Source organism: Camelus bactrianus, chromosome 35 (genome assembly GCF_048773025.1).
Source record: "Camelus bactrianus isolate YW-2024 breed Bactrian camel chromosome 35, ASM4877302v1, whole genome shotgun sequence".
NCBI lineage: Eukaryota > Metazoa > Chordata > Mammalia > Artiodactyla > Camelidae > Camelus > Camelus bactrianus.
This window is the reverse complement of record NC_133573.1, coordinates 27,231,034-27,247,025: the sequence shown is the minus strand read 5'-3', so window position 1 is coordinate 27,247,025 and position 15,992 is coordinate 27,231,034. Positions and strand designations below refer to the sequence as shown.

The 15,992-nt window shown below is 54.4% G+C and overlaps 1 protein-coding gene and 1 long non-coding RNA gene across 3 annotated transcripts in view; one reads left to right on the top strand and one right to left on the bottom strand.

The window, feature by feature from the left end:
* The first annotated feature begins 7,296 nt into the window (after positions 1-7,296).
* GATA3 (GATA binding protein 3) overlaps positions 7,297-15,992 on the top strand; it is a 29,446-nt gene continuing 20,750 nt past the window's right edge. Inside the window, exon 1 of one of the 2 annotated variants that reach the window (XM_074357980.1) lies at positions 7,297-7,452. The gene's annotated coding sequence lies outside the window, so the exon portion shown is untranslated. Of the gene's footprint in view, positions 7,453-15,520; positions 15,649-15,992 lie in introns of those variants that run through there. The other variant, XM_074357981.1, reaches the window with a different exon arrangement.
* On the bottom strand, positions 8,966-13,318 carry LOC123618865 (uncharacterized). Its single transcript, XR_006727344.2, has 2 exons — positions 10,726-13,318; positions 8,966-9,828 (listed from the first exon to the last, which is right to left on the bottom strand). It is a non-coding gene; the product is annotated as an uncharacterized LOC123618865 (long non-coding RNA).

Here is a 15,992-nt window from a genome sequence, read left to right as displayed (position 1 = left end):
AGAGAATGAAAAGTGTTGATAGTGTATGAGAAATTCAGGAGTGCTGTGCCCTCTATTAACAGAGACGACAGATGAGCAGATAAGGAAGTCGCTTGGTTTCCAAAGTTCCAGTTTCTGCTGGAGGGGAGCGACCCGGCGGAGCGTCTCACTTGGACCCGGCAATGGCTGTTTCCCCAGAACCACCCTCCCCCACCCCTTCCAGGTTCCAGACCTCAGCCCAATCCCCCCCAACCCCACTACTGAATTCTCTAAATAAACCCATTTATTCCAGACTCCCCCACCCTGAGAGGCAATCCCACCCCCCACCCCACCATAATTCTCTATTTATCTTATTTGTTCTTTCTCTACCTATACCTTCTTCCAACGTAACCTTTTCAAACTCTGCTTATTGAGGCTTCATTCTCCTCACTCACCCTTTTCCCCAAACCCCCCCTCTCCTCTTCTCCCTCCTCCTTAAAAGATGTTGGAGCCGAGAAGATAAGATATGCAATCCTCTATCGGGAATCCTGTAATATTAAAGATCAAACGTGGCATCAATAGAAGACCAAATGCAGGGAGAAACAAAAGGGGGAGGCTAGGAGATGCTCATCAGCTAATTACAGCTGCAAATATTATGCAAATTTATCTTGGCACAGAAATGGAGAAAGCGAGTTTAAGTGTGGAGATAATGCCGGAAAATTGAATGTTCATCTGGGCATGGGAATCGGCCCAGCAGGCTCCACTGGTCTGCTTCATCTCAGGAAGCCCCATTTTTTATGCTCCTATCAGATCATCTGCTCTTCACTGGTGGGGGCTGAGAAATTAATATTACTTATAATTGATACTTGAAATTCTTGGAGTCATGTGTCCTAAAGAAAGGGAAAAGAGAGGAAAGGAGGAAAGGGGAGAGGGGGAAAGGGTGAAGAGGAGGCAGGGAGGGAGAGAAAAAGAGGAGAGGCAAGTCCTTTAATACTGGGTATAGAATCGGAACTTGACGTCTGAAGTCCATGGAACTAAGGCCAAAGTGAACTGAATGAGAAAGGGAAAATAGCCCTGAACATCAGGTATCTCTCTTGACCACCCCTCTAGAACCCGAAACATCTTTATAATCAAGATCCAACCTTTTAAACTCTATAATGATTTGGCTCCCTACTTTGCTTGAGAGTATGGGGACAGGGGCAGGAATGGAGACTTGAACTTCTGACAGCTGGGTACCTCGCGTGATCTCAGGAGAGGCTGACAGATGGGTAGATGTGACTCTGCAGATCCAAGCAGAGGGAGAAAGTAGGTCTGGCTCTATAGATAGACCCTCACTTCTGCTTCTGCCCCAACCGTACCCCCATCTCCTCCATCTTTACCGGCCAGTGTTCAACATTCTTCAGCCTACTCAAGAACTGCCCAGAAAATTACATTCCTGGGAAACAAGCTCCATTTCCTCACGCTTCATAAGTAAATGTTCTTAAGTGTAGGGGAGGAAGGGAGCCCATAGGAACTACAGTGAACAGAATTCTTAAAAAAAAAAAAAATCAAGTTCTCCTCCCCCCTCCCCGTACAAAGTCTTCCACAACCTGGAGCAAACGTGGAGACTTTCACAGGAGTGTTATTCAGGTGCAAGCCGTCCAATTACCAAGAAATTATGATCTGACGTCAGGAGGAAGAATTGGAGAGCGAATATGTATGAATCTCCTTTCACTGGTTTGCATATTTGCAACGATTGTTTAATCCAAGCAACCAGAAAGTAATCAACAGGCACAAAAAAGCTTAAAGAGCAAATTACCAATGACTCCTGCCCCTTCTACTTCCTGAAGCCAGGAGATGGCTGGTGCCTTCAGGGGCAGGGAGGGGACTCCAGCTGTAGACTTGGATTCTGAAATCTGTCCTGAAAGAGGCAGAGAGGAAAGCCTGTTGCGTTTAGATGGCTTTTGTTCCTTCCGCTGCGTTAGGGCAAAAGACAAAAGAAACGAAAATGCCAATTATTGTAACTAATTATCCATTAAATGAGATGTGTGTCTTCTCACTAACTCTAAGATGGAGGGGAGATGATGAGGATCTGTGGAGGGGTCTTCCACCCACCACTCTGCTCTGGGGGAAGGAAACCGATACAATTCTGCATGGGTTAATAGACAGAGCCAGAAGCTGAATATATGTGAAAATATATACAATCTGAAACTGAGAGCACTGACTATCAGAGAGGAAACTGGCATTGATTATTTTTCCTGGTTTACTTGGAATGGGGCTGGAGTGGGTAGCGGTCAGGGTGGAAGCTGTGTAGGGGCAGGAGATGGTGAGGAGAGAGGAAATCTCAGGGAAAAAAAATAGCATTATTGGTATCTTTCTATATAAAGATGCAAATAGCGTTTTATCTTAACTTGGCTCTGTGCTTTCGTCAGTGTTTATGATTAATTATCTCCTTTTTCATAAAAATAAATCATGTTAAAAATCAGGGATCTCTGTGCTGGGGAGAAACTCAGCGCTTGTTTCAGGTCGATCTTGTTAATTTCAGCCCGAAACTGACACGCTAATTAAAGAGCAGCCTGGTAAAGCACGCGCAGGCAAGATTATGCCCAGCTCTTTTTTTTTTTTTTATCAGATCTACCTTATATTTTCCCAATTAAAAACTGCAAAAAGCAGTTTCATTGCCCCGGGATAAAAAATAAGGGCCCCCTTTCACAACGTTGGCCATCGCTTTCTACCATCAGATTCATTGTGATGTATTAGTTGCAATAAATTATCCCATGTAACAAAACATTGGGAGCTGAAAGGCAGATAATCTGGAAAGCAGAGATAAGGATTCATTATTCCAAATCATTATGAATCCAACGTTGCCTCTGACTTCTTTCTTAATCAGCTCCTCTGATCCTGGATATGTGAGCAGTACAGATAAGGAAAGAGTCGTTTATAATTCTCCACCTCGTCTAATATTTTAAAATAAAGTCAGAGGCAAGAAAACGCCATAAAACACTGGTGAGCAGGCAAGCGCCGAATGAAAAATCACTTCCATGTTATTATATCCACAGTAAGATTTAATTAAAATTCTCCACATCCACGTGCTTTATTTTCAGATAGGATTTTTTCCCATCACGTAATAATTGATAGGAATTTGCAAACGGGGCTGTTTATTTAGGGCGCCTGGGTGGACTAGGTCTAATTTTTTTTTTTAAATTTCCAGTCATTGCTTTGTGAAACTTTCATTTGAGACATCCATGGTTCCACACCACTCAGGTTCCCCCTACCCTCCCACCCCCAACCAGGCTGCAGTTTTGGTCAGGGAAAGAGGCAAAGTACCAGACCAGAAAGTTGAGTTGAATATAAATATTCTATTAAAAGAAAAGAGACAGCAACTCTCTCTCCCTACCCTAGATGTTCATCCCTCCCCAGCACCCCACCCACCCTATACATGTATAATAAAATAAATCTCCGTGCGTAGGGTTGAAAGATGGAACTTTGAAACCAAGGCTAATACTGAGTGTGTGTTTTCATCTGGCAGAGAGCGAACTTGAAAGAACAAGCCAACCTGAGGGCATATATAGGAAGGTCGGAAAATTGACAAGGGAGATGATTCTGGAGACCGATAGGCAGGGGGAAAAGTATTACCTGTGTTTTAGGGAAAAGAAATGGGATGTTGGAAACCCAGAAGAATAAGTATATGGTCCCCCCAGCCCTGCACAGAACAACTCTAAGTGGCTGCACATTCTTAGAAAGATTGGAGATCCTGCCAGCGATTATTTCTTCCTACAGGGTCTCCTTTTTCTTTATCCAACAGGCGAACTCCCTATCTGCACCGCCATCGCACAGACCTGGGACACACCATTTCTATTAGCCATTAGTCATTTACTGATCCATCTTCTACCTCCACCTGCCCGGAGACTTCCCTTTACATTCAAAATGCAATCAAGTGCTTTCGCTTGTGGGATGGGGGCCCTTCGCACTGTGGGATTTAAAGCAGTGGATGCTGGTGCTAATTAGGAGGGTCCAGTTGCCTCCAGGAAGAATCCCAAACCCAGCTGGGTCCCCAGGCCCCGGAGCCTCAGAACATTTCTCTACCTCGTTCAGCCTCTGAATCCAGCCGAGGAAGGACGATTGCCTGCCCAGGGTCTAGGGGTTTAAAGGCCGGTGGAAGGTGCTCCTGGGGGTGAGAGTGCTGGGGAAAGGAGTCTGGGGTGCCGGCATGGGTGAGCAGCACTGAATTTTGCCCTCTGTGTCTGGCGGGAAGCTGGGCCCCTGCCTTCTGGCACTGGTGCTCCAGGCGCTCGCCAAGCAAGGGTTCCTCCATGGAAAGGCTCACTCCAGAGCCCTGAAACCTCGAGGGTGAAGCCACCCTCTCCCCTCAGGCTTGTCAGGATGGGGCAGGCTCTGCGCAGCCCTGAATCGTTGCCCTCCCCCGGCGTTTAACCCAGACGGTTGCCCCTGCATAAGGGAAGGTCTTTTTTGGTCTCTCTCTCACACACAAGTACACACACGCACAGAGACCTGAACCACGAATCAGCGAGCCAGGGTGGTAGCTTTTAAAATTCAGAAAGCAACTTGTAACTTCATCAAAGCAACATCTTTACCGTGTGCAGGGGCCAGGTGTCCGAAAATCGCGAATAAATCTTCTGCCCATGTGACTAAGCGACCAGCGTATTCCCCTCACTTTGTTTACTTCTCAGGATAAATTCTTACCTTTCTTCACCTCATCCCCCCACCCCCATCAACCATCAAATCTCCCCCAGCCCTCCTGGAATAATTCACTCCTAGATCCCCAATTACCAGCACTTTCCACAGCTAAGTCCATCAAGATAACAAGAAATGCCCAGCTGGCACTTCTTCTCCGAATCTTGCTCTTGTATGGCCATTAAATTCAAAATGAGTTATACTTTAATTAAGTCCTTTGGATTTTTTTTTTAAAGCCCGCGTGTTTTGGCCGCTGAGTTTTCTTAAACTAAGACTTCCTATGCTAAAGGTAGAACCGGGAAGGTGGGGCAGTGGCGTGCACCGGATCAGATTTCTCAGTCCCTTAACCGAAGAGTCACTTTAGACCTGGAAACAGGCAAGTGCCCGCGTCAGCAGAAAAGGAACGGGCAGAGGGGCCGCCAGACCAGCAGGAACCGGGTGGAGGGTGGCGGGCGAGCGCCAGGGACAGGGTGGCGAGGGTGTGGGTGGGAGGGGTGGCAGAGAGGGACTACAAAAGTGCAGAGCGGAAGCCGGCCTGGGGTCGGGGGTGCAGGGCGAGATCCTGATTCGAGGGGTAAAGGGCTTTCGAGGGGTAAAGGTTGGAGACGCCTCTGTGTTGCGGGAGGGTGGGGAGGGGAGCGGGTAGGGGAGTGGGAACCCGAAAGGGCCCAGAAGTGGGAGGAGAGCTTGGAGACAGAGGCAAACAGTCCTACGGGCCAGGTGGATGGCGGGGTGTGGGTACAGCTAATATCCAAATTTAGGAGACCACTGTCGCCTTCTAGGCGACGGATGACCCTTCCTGGGCCCGGAGGTCCTATTCTCCACGAGGCAGCGCTCAAGGAGGAACGAGGTGGCCTGGGGACCCTAAAGGCCTCCGGAATCCCTCGGTCCAACCCACAGCCCCCTGACATGCGCCAGGACAACAGGTTGGGGGAAACCTGTCAAAAGCATGACCCTATCCCCTGCGTCCTCGAAACGCCTGCCGGCTCTGCGCCCTGGCGCCAAAGAACTTGGCTCTGCCACTTGGTGGTGGAAGGCAGGAGGGAGAGGGCAGCAGGGCGGAGGAGGGGCTGAGTTGTGACGCCAGGTGGACTGTGGGGCCTTCTCAGTGGCAGGGAGACCCCCTTTTCTTCTCCTGGCCAGTTGGCAAAAGACAAGCTCCTCTCCGCACATTCTCGGCTGGAACATCTTAAACCTAGATCTCAGAGGGGCTGGAGAGGGACCCAAACCCGTCGGTGTAGTGTCTGAGTCTAGGGGCTTTAAGTGGCTGCAGGCCGAGTTCCAAGAAGGGAGCAACAGCCCACCCCCGAATGGGACACTGGCTGCCTGGGCGTCGCTGGGTACCTGCTCTCCAGACCCCAGGCTCCGCACTCCATTACCCTCCCCAGCTGCCCTCCTCACCTCACTGCCCCTCCTCTGTTCCACTCATTCTGACCCTGCTGACCAATGGCCTGGTCCCCCCCCCCATAGAAGAGCCACCACTGAACACTTGGCACTGTCAAATGGGACCACCCCTTCCGATCCAACTGCTTCCAAGCCCAAGACACTTCTTGACTTCCTGGCCCAGCAATGGACACATTTTGTTTTATTTCTCCCCAAAGATTTATTTTGAAAGTCAGTCTCCATATTCTTACTGTATAAATATTGTGGAGGGAAAGCCCTACCTGTCAAAACAAATGGACGCTGACCTTTCTACCCCAATGTTGATGGAGTTTCATTTTACTCTTGCAGAAATTTATTCATGACAGATTCCCTCCGTGGGTTATTTTGATCTCCCACCAGTAGAAGTAGGGACGGTACCGGAGAGGGGGGCTTCAAAGGAAGGACTGGAGTTAGCTGGGCCTGGCGGGTAGAACAACAGGATCATTTTCCTCCTGACATTTTATCTTCAGAGTGACCTCTGATTCTTGCTCCCTTATCTCACTCCCCTAGAAGGTTAATTTCCCCTAGAAGTCTTCTTGAAAGGAATTTGGACCCCTAGAAAGCCCCTCTCCAAACCTTTACTTAGTGTGTGCACATATGTCCTTACCTCCAAATGTGTTTACTGCAGTCAGGAGGAGGACCAAAGAGTAGTAAGCAAGCCCAGAGCCCAGCCACTGGTCATCCTGCTTCTCCTAACTTTCGGGGGCCAGCTGTGGCTGAAGGTGCCTGAGGGTAGAGTGCAGTCATTTTTGAAGTATCTGCATATACAGAAACGAGAACAGTCAGAAAGGAGAAAGGGAGCCCTGGGGCCACGAATTGTACTCTGGATGCTCCCACCAGGTCCCTACTTCCTTCAAAAATGGAAGGAAAACTCTGGAAAAGCTTTTCTATCTACAGTAGCTAATGACCCAGTCAACATGACCCGTGACATTTACAATGTTAATTCCAGCCCTGCCTGAGACAGTGGGCTTTGTGGGCGCCAGGGGCTGGTCTCATTTCAGGCAGTCTTCCCCCATTCCCCCAAATCTGCCAGTGTCACACACTCCTGACGTGTGGTTTGCCTGTTTGCAAAAGGGGGTGAAATTCATTCCTCCCTCAGTCTTCCTCCCTCCCTCCCTTTCCCTCTTCGCAACCCGGAAGAGCTCTGCTTTCTACAGTGAGCAGAAGGCGGGGGGGGGGGGGGGGGGGGGGGGGGGGGAGGGGGTTCCTAGGAAGGATGCACATCACCCAGGTTTTACTTCTCGCTGGAAGCCGGCGTGAGATGCCGTAAGCAGCTGAGGCGGTGAGGACCGCAGCGGCGACCGCAGTGGCTAAGTCTGCCTGTCATTTCTGCCTTCTGATCTCCGGCAAGTCAGGAAAAAATATAAAACAGCTGGCCGGCGGGAGCAGGCTACCCAGGTCAGTGAATATGGCAATCTTCTCTCTCTCACTCTGCACTGGCTTTTCCTGTTCCACGTGGAGAGAATTAAGAAGAGGTCTCCACTCCAAAGGAACAGCTGCCCCTGGAAGAAAGTGAACTAGACCCCAGTCCTTGTTGTTCTTTCTGGTCACTGGAAATCTTCGGCTTTCTGCAATGACCTTGGACGAGCATGGTGTGTGCATGTGTGTATGTCCTTGTTTGGAGGAAAGAGCCAGTAGAACTAGGCATGTGAAGGAAAAACTAAACAGAAACGTAAGAGATGGTGGGAATGCTCGGGAAGGGCCAAAGACACGTTTTCCACTTCAGAGAGGGCAGAGGGTTGGGGAAAAGAACCTATTCTGAAGGAGCAGCTCAGCCTTCCCTCCAAGGTGGCTGCCGGGTCCAGTGTCAATTTCATGTGTATTTCCCACCGCCTCCAAGTGTGTGTTTAGGCTCATTGTCTCTGCATCTAATTAAAGAAACAGCTGTGTGCTGTGTGCTGCAAGTCGGAGCCCAGGTGTGGGGGCTTCTGGCATCCCCTGGGGAGCTGGTGGCTGGCAGGCACTTTGCTTCCAGGAGCACCCTAAGGTGGGTGAGAAAACCACAGCCTCAGAAAGAGGGTGCCCAGGGTCCTGGGGAGTGGGAAGGGCAGAGGGGCCAAGAATCCTACTTTCTCCCTGGGACATTGAACCAACAGATCTCCAAGAAGTCACTCAATCAGAGGCAGTTCCTAACAAAGACAGATAATGTTAAAATGCAAGGGAAGTTGAGTGAATCTGAGCAGTAGAGTGGCTTTTACCCACCTTTCCTTCCTCTCAGATACCCCAGGGTGCTTGAGGAAGAGGACACGGGTGATTCCGTCCAGGGCAGGGGATGGAAAGGAGTCTAACCCACAGGGTCTCCCCTCTGCTTGGTTCCCAGTTTCCCTGTCCTTTTCTCTTCCCCGTCACCCACATTCACCAAGGCACTGGGGTTGTGGGTGGAGATGAAGAACTTTAAAGGGACAAATGACAATAAAGTAGCATTTGCAGCCCTTCCATCCCTTAGTGGTTGGGGCAGGAAAGGTGTGTGGGGGCTGTTGATCTTGTGGCAGGGGGCCGGGGGTCCCAGCCAGGCAGGTAGTCTGGGTGTGAGATGCTTGCAGGGCCCAATGGCCGGGCCGTGGGAAGCGGCTTACCATTAAACCTTTCAAATGTGTGATTCTGAGGAAAGGAGTTGTTTTTTGCCCATTGGAATCTGGGTTGGGGTATGGGGTCCAGGTCATGCACACTAGGACCCAGGTGGGTGCAGGGTCTTAGGGGCTCCCATATTGATTCCGGGAGGCCCAGCTCCCAGCTTCCTAAGGTTCCTGGCTGGAGAAGCCAGCCGGCGTCTGAGGATCAGGGTGAGTGGCCTCCCTACAGAAGCCCCACACCCTACAGGCCCACCCTCCATTCTACACAAGATACCTCCATCAGTCCCAGGGAATCAGGGCTGGAGGTGGTTTTTCCCGCCAAAAGCCAGGAGACTGGGGAAGCTGCATTTTGCTTTATTTGATATTTCCATCCTGCATTTTTGCAAACGATATAGGAGACGGGGGTGAGTTGGGGGTGCAGTGAAAGGAGGAGAGTGGGGGCCCTGGGCCCACATTGGTGGAGCATCTCTGCGGGATGCCGAGGAGCACAGGGCCACCCAGAACGGCCTGGGGAGGGGGGCGGTACGTGGGAGCCGGGTGGATGAAAACCACTCTTCTGGAAGTTAAGGCAATTTGTGCCGAAAACCGCGGGAGGTGTCAGAGAATTAGGGATCCTGACAAGACTGTGGAGACAGAGTCCAAAGGCCCAGTGTTCTCTGGCAGCTGGTTATTCTAACCATTTCTGGACTGTGCTCAGGTGTGGTCTCCGCGTCCAAGCCCTTTCACACATAAAAGTGCATTCCTTTCGTGGTACGTCATTGTGCACGGACCAAATATTTCTGATCGTCTCTTTTTCTTAATGGCGAGAGTAATTGGAGAGCGGTTTACCAACCGCAGCGGGTGGGCCAAGAAAGCCCCAGATCTAGAGTCCGTACCCCACTTTTCACTTCTGGCCGCTGGGCAGCGGGGACTAGAGGTGGTGGTGGTGGGAGTGTGTGTGCGGTGGTTGGACCAGAAAAACACGTTGCCCAAGGCGCGTGAGCGGAGGTCTCCTGGGTGTCCGTCGCTGCGGGTCTGCAGGCACACGTGGGTGGCGGCTGTTCTGTTTTATGTAACAAATTGCTTGGGGTCCGCGAGGTGGCAGGCAGCGGAGGGCTGAGCGCGAGCCAGGGCCTGGCGGGGAGAGACGGCGGGGTGCAATCCCAGATGGCGGGAAGGGTGAAGGATGAGCAGATCCAGATTTTACTGTGCGATCTCCACCCTATCCAAGGGAAGACACGAACAATTAATTCATACTTTCAGAAGCTCGCTTCTACTTGTCTCCTGATCTGGACGGAATTACCTTCTCCCATTTCCCTCTCCCTGTTGTGAAGTCCCCTGCCCTCGAAGCTCAGTCGGCTTTCCAGCAACAATCACACCCAGGCTAATCTAGAGAAGTAAAAATACAAAAGCCTTAAGAGAAAGCCCGCCCTCCTGCCCCTGAAATGCCGAAATGAAGTGGCGGGAGGAGAGTGCGCCGGTGAGCGCTGGGGCTCGGGGCTGGGGCCAGGCAGGGGCTCTGGAGATGGGTAGCCGCGAGCCTGCGGGCGATAAACCTCGGTCGCCAGGGGGCTGGGAGACACTGGAGCGGGTGCCCCGCATGCAGCCCTCCTCGCCCGAAAAATGCGAGGGCCTCGATTTCACGTGGGTGAATCCCGCACGACTGACCCCTCTCCTGCCTGCGGTGGCCGCTCTCCTCCCTGGGAGTCCCGGAGGCTTCAGCAGTAAGGCCTGAGGACCCCTGGGACCTGAGCCTGGGTCTAGGGGCCGGCGGTCGCTTCCTAAGTCAGTGGTGCCGCTGGGGCTGGACAGGCGGCCTGTGGCCGCGGAGACGCCGCGCCGACCGCTGGAGCACCTCCGTCCCCTCCTCTCTCTTGTGGCTCCCACCTGTCCCCCAAACCCCCAAACCCAGGAAGGAGGGAGAGCTCGGAGGTGCCCCCTTCCTCCTGGGTGACTCGCATTCCATTCGACTCACCCCCAAGGGGAAATCTTTCTCTCCTCCCCAACCCCGGGGCTCCCCCATGGCCAACCCCTCTGACAAGTGCATTGTTAAACTCGAAAACAGAAATCCCCTGTCCTCTCCCTCTCCCCTCCCACTTTCCGCTACACCCCTACCTACCCAATTTTTATCTCGCTACGATCAGGGTTTTTCTCTACGGGAAGAAGAGGGGAGCAGCCGAGGGAGGGCCAGGATCCCTCGAAGCTGGAGGGCCCAGCCTGTCGGTGGGGGCGGGTTGGGAGGGGGTGATTTCGGAGCGCGTCTCCCCTCCGACATCTCTCGCCGCTCCTCCTGGCCCGGGCGGGTTTCCTTCCGAGTTTTAAACGGTGATAGATGAATAAGCAAAAAAAGAAAAAAAAAGTAAATCAAACCACATACCACCCCCAAAGCGCTGCCTCAGTTTATTTTCCAGGGCAGGTTGACCCTAGGCCTGGGTGGGTGGGAACCGGGAAGAGCGGTGCGCGTGCGGGGAGCGCTTTTCGCCTGAGTTCCTTCGGGTTTCCCCCTTGCCGTTCCCACCTCTAGCATCTTTCCTTTGCCAGTGAATTTTGAAGTCCTCTTTATTCTGCGTCCGCCCTCCTCCCCCGACCAGTTCCCTGCTCGCTTATATTTCGTTTGAAGTGAACAGTCAGCACTGCTCACTGCCTCCTTCTTTCCCATCACCTTTTTTGAGTTCGCTCTCCACCTCCTGCATTTCAGCTCATACGGGAAAGAAGGACTCTTGGGTGGGAACTACGGAGATATAATACAATATAATATGTGTTTAACCTGCGCTGTCCCGGGGTGCCGCGCCCGAGAGGGCTCCCCCGCCGTTTCGCTCGCGCTGCCGGGGCCTGGCGGTGGCGCCTTGGGCCGTGTCCCCGGCGTAACCCTCCCGCCCGGCAGCCGGCGAGCTGTTTATACAGCTTTACCTGTGCTATTCTCGTATCCAGTAAAAATCCTCGCCCGGCCACGGTAACCTAATCCGAGGGCCCAGGCAGAGGAGGGGGTAGGGAGGCTGGCTGAGTGGAGAGGGAGGTGTGGTACGCGCCAGAAGGGGGTTATCTCGTTTGCCCCTCCTCCCCCAATGGGGAAGGAAATTGGAACGCAGTTCGGGCGATCGAGGTGGGGGACCCAGGGCGAAGGAGGAAGGAAGCCGGTTTCCACGTCCCTGTCCTCTCTGCTTTTCTCCCTTTAACAGGGACCTCGCGGTGGCAACAGCTCGGACGCGTGCCGCCCGCAGGCGCGGAGGTTCCGGGGACGCCCCGCAGGGCTAACGAGGCCCAAGACGGGTTTCCCCAGTCCAGGACCAGGACCAGGACCTGGTTGCTCTCACTCGGCTTTCAACTTGCCCCTTGAGAACTCCCAAACCCAAGACAAAACCGGCAAGGGCGCCGGCACTGAACCAGAGCGTCCCTCCTGGGCCAGCCACTTTTTCCAGAGAGCCCTGGTCCTGGCCGCAGCCGGCGCACAGAATCGAATTAAACGCCTCTTGGCGCTTATTGTCTCTCGCTAATTGCTCCAACAATGGCCACTATAAAAATGGAGACACCCAATTAAAGGCCCCGCCGGGCCGCGTTCGGCTCCCGGCGACGAACTGGCCGCCGGCCTGAGGCTTGCAGACCGCCACGGGCGCGAACCGGGCTTGTGCGGGGCGCCGGCGCCGGCCTCGGCACCTCTGGCCTCCACTTCCTCCCCCAGACGCACGGCGACCGCGGCCGATTCACACCATTTTTATTGACCGATCGCAGCCAAGGAAGATTGATCGAGCTGGAATGGGAAGGGACTTCTCCTCCCCCAGCCCCAGCTCGCCAGGGCCTCGGGGCCGCGCTCCAGTTTCTGGCCTTTGCTGTGGCTCTGCGCCCTCCCCGCCCCCAGCCCCGCAGGTTCCCGGCTTCATTTCTGTCTTTAACGGCGCGGCCGGGTCCGCCCAGGCCGGCGCCGCGGCTCCGGGGGGAGGGACGCGGCGGCGCGGCCCGGCTCCGCTTCTTTCTCCCGCCTGCAAATATTTGCTGCCTCGCTGGAAATCCGACTATTTCGCGCGCGCTCCGCTTGCAAAGTCCTTAAGTAAACACGCTCAAATGACCGCCCCAGGCGGCCCGAGGCACGCTCACTCCCCCTGCGCGGGATTAGTAACTTTATGACTTCGACCCGAGGCTCGGCTTTTCTGGTTACCCTCGGAGGGCAGCGCGCGGGCGCCCGGGGCCGCTTCTCCCGGCACCTCGGCCCCGCGGAGCTCGCCTGGACGCGCCCGTCCCCAGGCTCGGGTGGGTGACGCTGGCCTCGTGGATCTTCGATCTCTAGGGGCACGCTCCTCCCCTCTGCGCAGCGGGCTCCGGTTCCTTTGCGGGACTGGGTTCCCCACGTTCATCTGAGGAGAGTCTCTGAGCTCCCGGGAGGGCGGGTGGGAGGGACCTTAACAGGGGGGCATGTGTTTGGGGGTGTGTGTGTGGGTCGCAGCTTACCCCAAACCGGGAGAGAAAGTAAGGCTCCATTTCTTACCCTTTCCCCAAGAGGGCACACACAGCCCGCTCAACTTGACGCCTGAAGCAGCCGCCTCGAGGCCTGGCGTTTCAGATAGGCCAACCGGCTCCCGCCGCCCCACACTCGGCCTCAGGACCCGGCTCCGGTGGGGGGTGGAGTGGGGGTGGGGAAGGGCGGTGGCTGCGCTGTCGCCTGCTCGGCTCCGGGATGTTTGCCCCCAGGGTCCCAGGCATCCAGACATTGGCCAGCCCCTTACCCTGGTGAGGGAGGCCTCGCGCCCTGCGGGAGCCCGGGGCCCTGCAGCGGCGGCGGCGGCGGCGGCGGCTGCGGCGGCAGCGGCAGCATCCTCCTAGGTCTCCGTCTCGCTTCCTCCAGCGGAGCTCCGCCGGCCGCTCCTGGGGAGGAGTGGGGACTCACTAGACCTGGACCGGGCCGGGGTCCTAGGCAGGGGGCCTTCAGGTCTGCAGGAGGCCGCAGAGGTGTCTCCGCAGGAGGCCAGAATTAGCTTTGCGGGCTAAGGCAGAGGGGGAATCAGGACCACCTTTGTCCCCCCTTCACCGGGCCTCGAGCCCCCACCCCTCCCCCGCCCGCCCTCGGAGGAGAAAGCCCGGCCTGCATTTGCCGGCAAGGCGGGTCAGGCCGGCGCCTGGCCTGGCCCAGACCCCCGCAGCCCGGCTCTCCGCCTCAGGCCACGCGCCGCAGCCTCTCCCTGGCCTGGCTCCCTTCCCCCTTCCTTCCCCTTGGGTCCTGGGGCCGACCTCGGCCCTCCCTCCCTGGTATCCCCCTCCCCTCTTTTTCCCTCCCCCCCTGCTCTGTGCTTCTGGCTCTGGGGCTGGGCCCGTGACGTCAAACCCAGTGTGGCGTCGGCGAGACTGGCCGGCGCGGGCCATCAAAAGAGCAACGTCCTCTTTCCCAATTACCCACTGTCAGTCCGGGAACAGGGGCGGACCGGCTGGGAATTAAATGTTAAATACCCCCTACAGGCTGGCTCCATTACACCGGGCATCCAGCTGCAGCCCCTCACCCCTCTCTGCCAGTCTCAAACCACCCAGACCAAGAGGGGCCTTCCAAATCTTTTATTTTTCCAAGGGTGGGGGATGGCTCTCCTGCACAGTGTGGCCCGCCTTGGTGCTAGTGATTTAATTAAAATGAATAACGCCTCCCCTCCAAGTTCTGTGCGTTATCGGAGAGAAGCCGCTACACCGGAAGGCCTCCTCATAGAAATTTTCTTTGTCTTTTAAAATCGGTCTTAGTCTCTCACACGTTAACATTCTCAACTCCTGGCGTCAGCAGCTTCTCTCTCCGAGGATGGCTCCCTTTTATTTCCTAGGCTTCCAAGTCTCGGCGTAGAAAACCAAAGAGCTACGTTTGGGATTTTCCGCGTAGCTTTGAACGGCTCACGCCTCCTGGTCCTGGACTGACGGGCGAAGAAGCGCTTTTCACTTTTTTTTTTTCCGCCTCTGCTGCCATCCTTAATCTTAATCTCGGGACTTTTAGCAAAAATGTGTATTCGTTCGCCTGTTCTTGTTTATGGAGTCGGTTTCCGGTGAATGTTAGAAACTAAATAATTAAAAAAGGTTTGGAGAGCGCCGTGAGCAGGAGGAGAGGCTGGCAGCTTGACTGGCCCTAGAGAGACATGGTCAGAATGAAGGAAAATCGATGCTCTTTTACTGGGCCGCCCTAATAAACGGGGACTAAGTGGGCTCAGGAGAAACTTGGGGGGGCGGTAATTCAGGGATTTTCTTCCCGTTCCCTACCTAGACACTCAACCCTGATTTCTAACAGTCGTCAGATTTAAGAAGACGGAGAGTCAAGAGAAGCTCCAATTCCAAGTCGGGAGGACCCACGCTTTCCCACTACTTCCCCCAAATACAGTGTATTAGTCTTTCTACAAGGACTGCATATTAAAATAGGCCATCAGCACACACCAAATTAAGCCTGAATATTGAGCTTTTCCTTCACTGCATGAAAGGAATCCTCCAGAACTTACTTCTAGGGAAGGTATCTGTCTTTTTTTTTTTTTTTTTTTTTTTTTTTTTGTATTTGTAGGGAATTTAATGGGATAGAGAAGCGAAGAGGGATAACGTCTTCAATTCAACTCAAACCCCAAATCGAGCTCTTAGTACCGTCCGCGGGAAAGCCTGCGGGAGAACTCACGGGCTCTCCTCGCACATACTGCCCTAGGGTGAGCCGCGGGTGGAACCTGAGCCTTCTCTTCCCGCCTGACCCTTGCTCACTCGGGCTGCGTTTTGGGGCTGGGCGGCTGCAGGAGCCTGAGCGCCGCTAGGGGATGCAGTGGCTCAAAGCACCGAGAGAGGCCGGGGAGGTTGGAGCCCTTGGGGCCGGCCAATCGCGGCGCGGCCGCAGCTTCGCTCGCTGATTGGCCTTTTCCCGGCCCCACCCCGTGCGCCCCGCCCCCTCGCCTTGGCAACTTGGATCCTCGCTCCCTCCCCCTGGGGCTGCAGGGCTGGACCCAGCGAGTCCTGCGAGCTGCGGGGCCCGGAGGAGGTCGCCGCTGTCCTGCCCGGCGGCCGGGGTGGGGGTCGGAAGAGGGAACTGGGGAAAAACGCCGAGAGCTGAGTAAGTGGGGCCCCGGGAGGGGAGAAGGGAAAAAGTTGGGTAACTGGAGTGAAGACCCGAGTGAAGACCCGAGTGCTTTCTCTCCAAACACTCTTATCGTGCTTGGGGTGTTGAGACTCTCTCGCTCCTCTCCTTTTTATCCATCACTGTTGTCACTCAAGTCAAAAGCACACATTGATTACAAATACTAGGTCTGGAATGGACAGCTGCAACAGCTGAAACATTCATTCGAGAAGCTTGTTAACGCAGGAGGCTGGGCGAATCTTATCCACGACCACCAAAGTAACGCGGACATGTCAATCAAAGGCACTTTTTTTCCCCCCAATTCCTCAATCTCTTAGGCA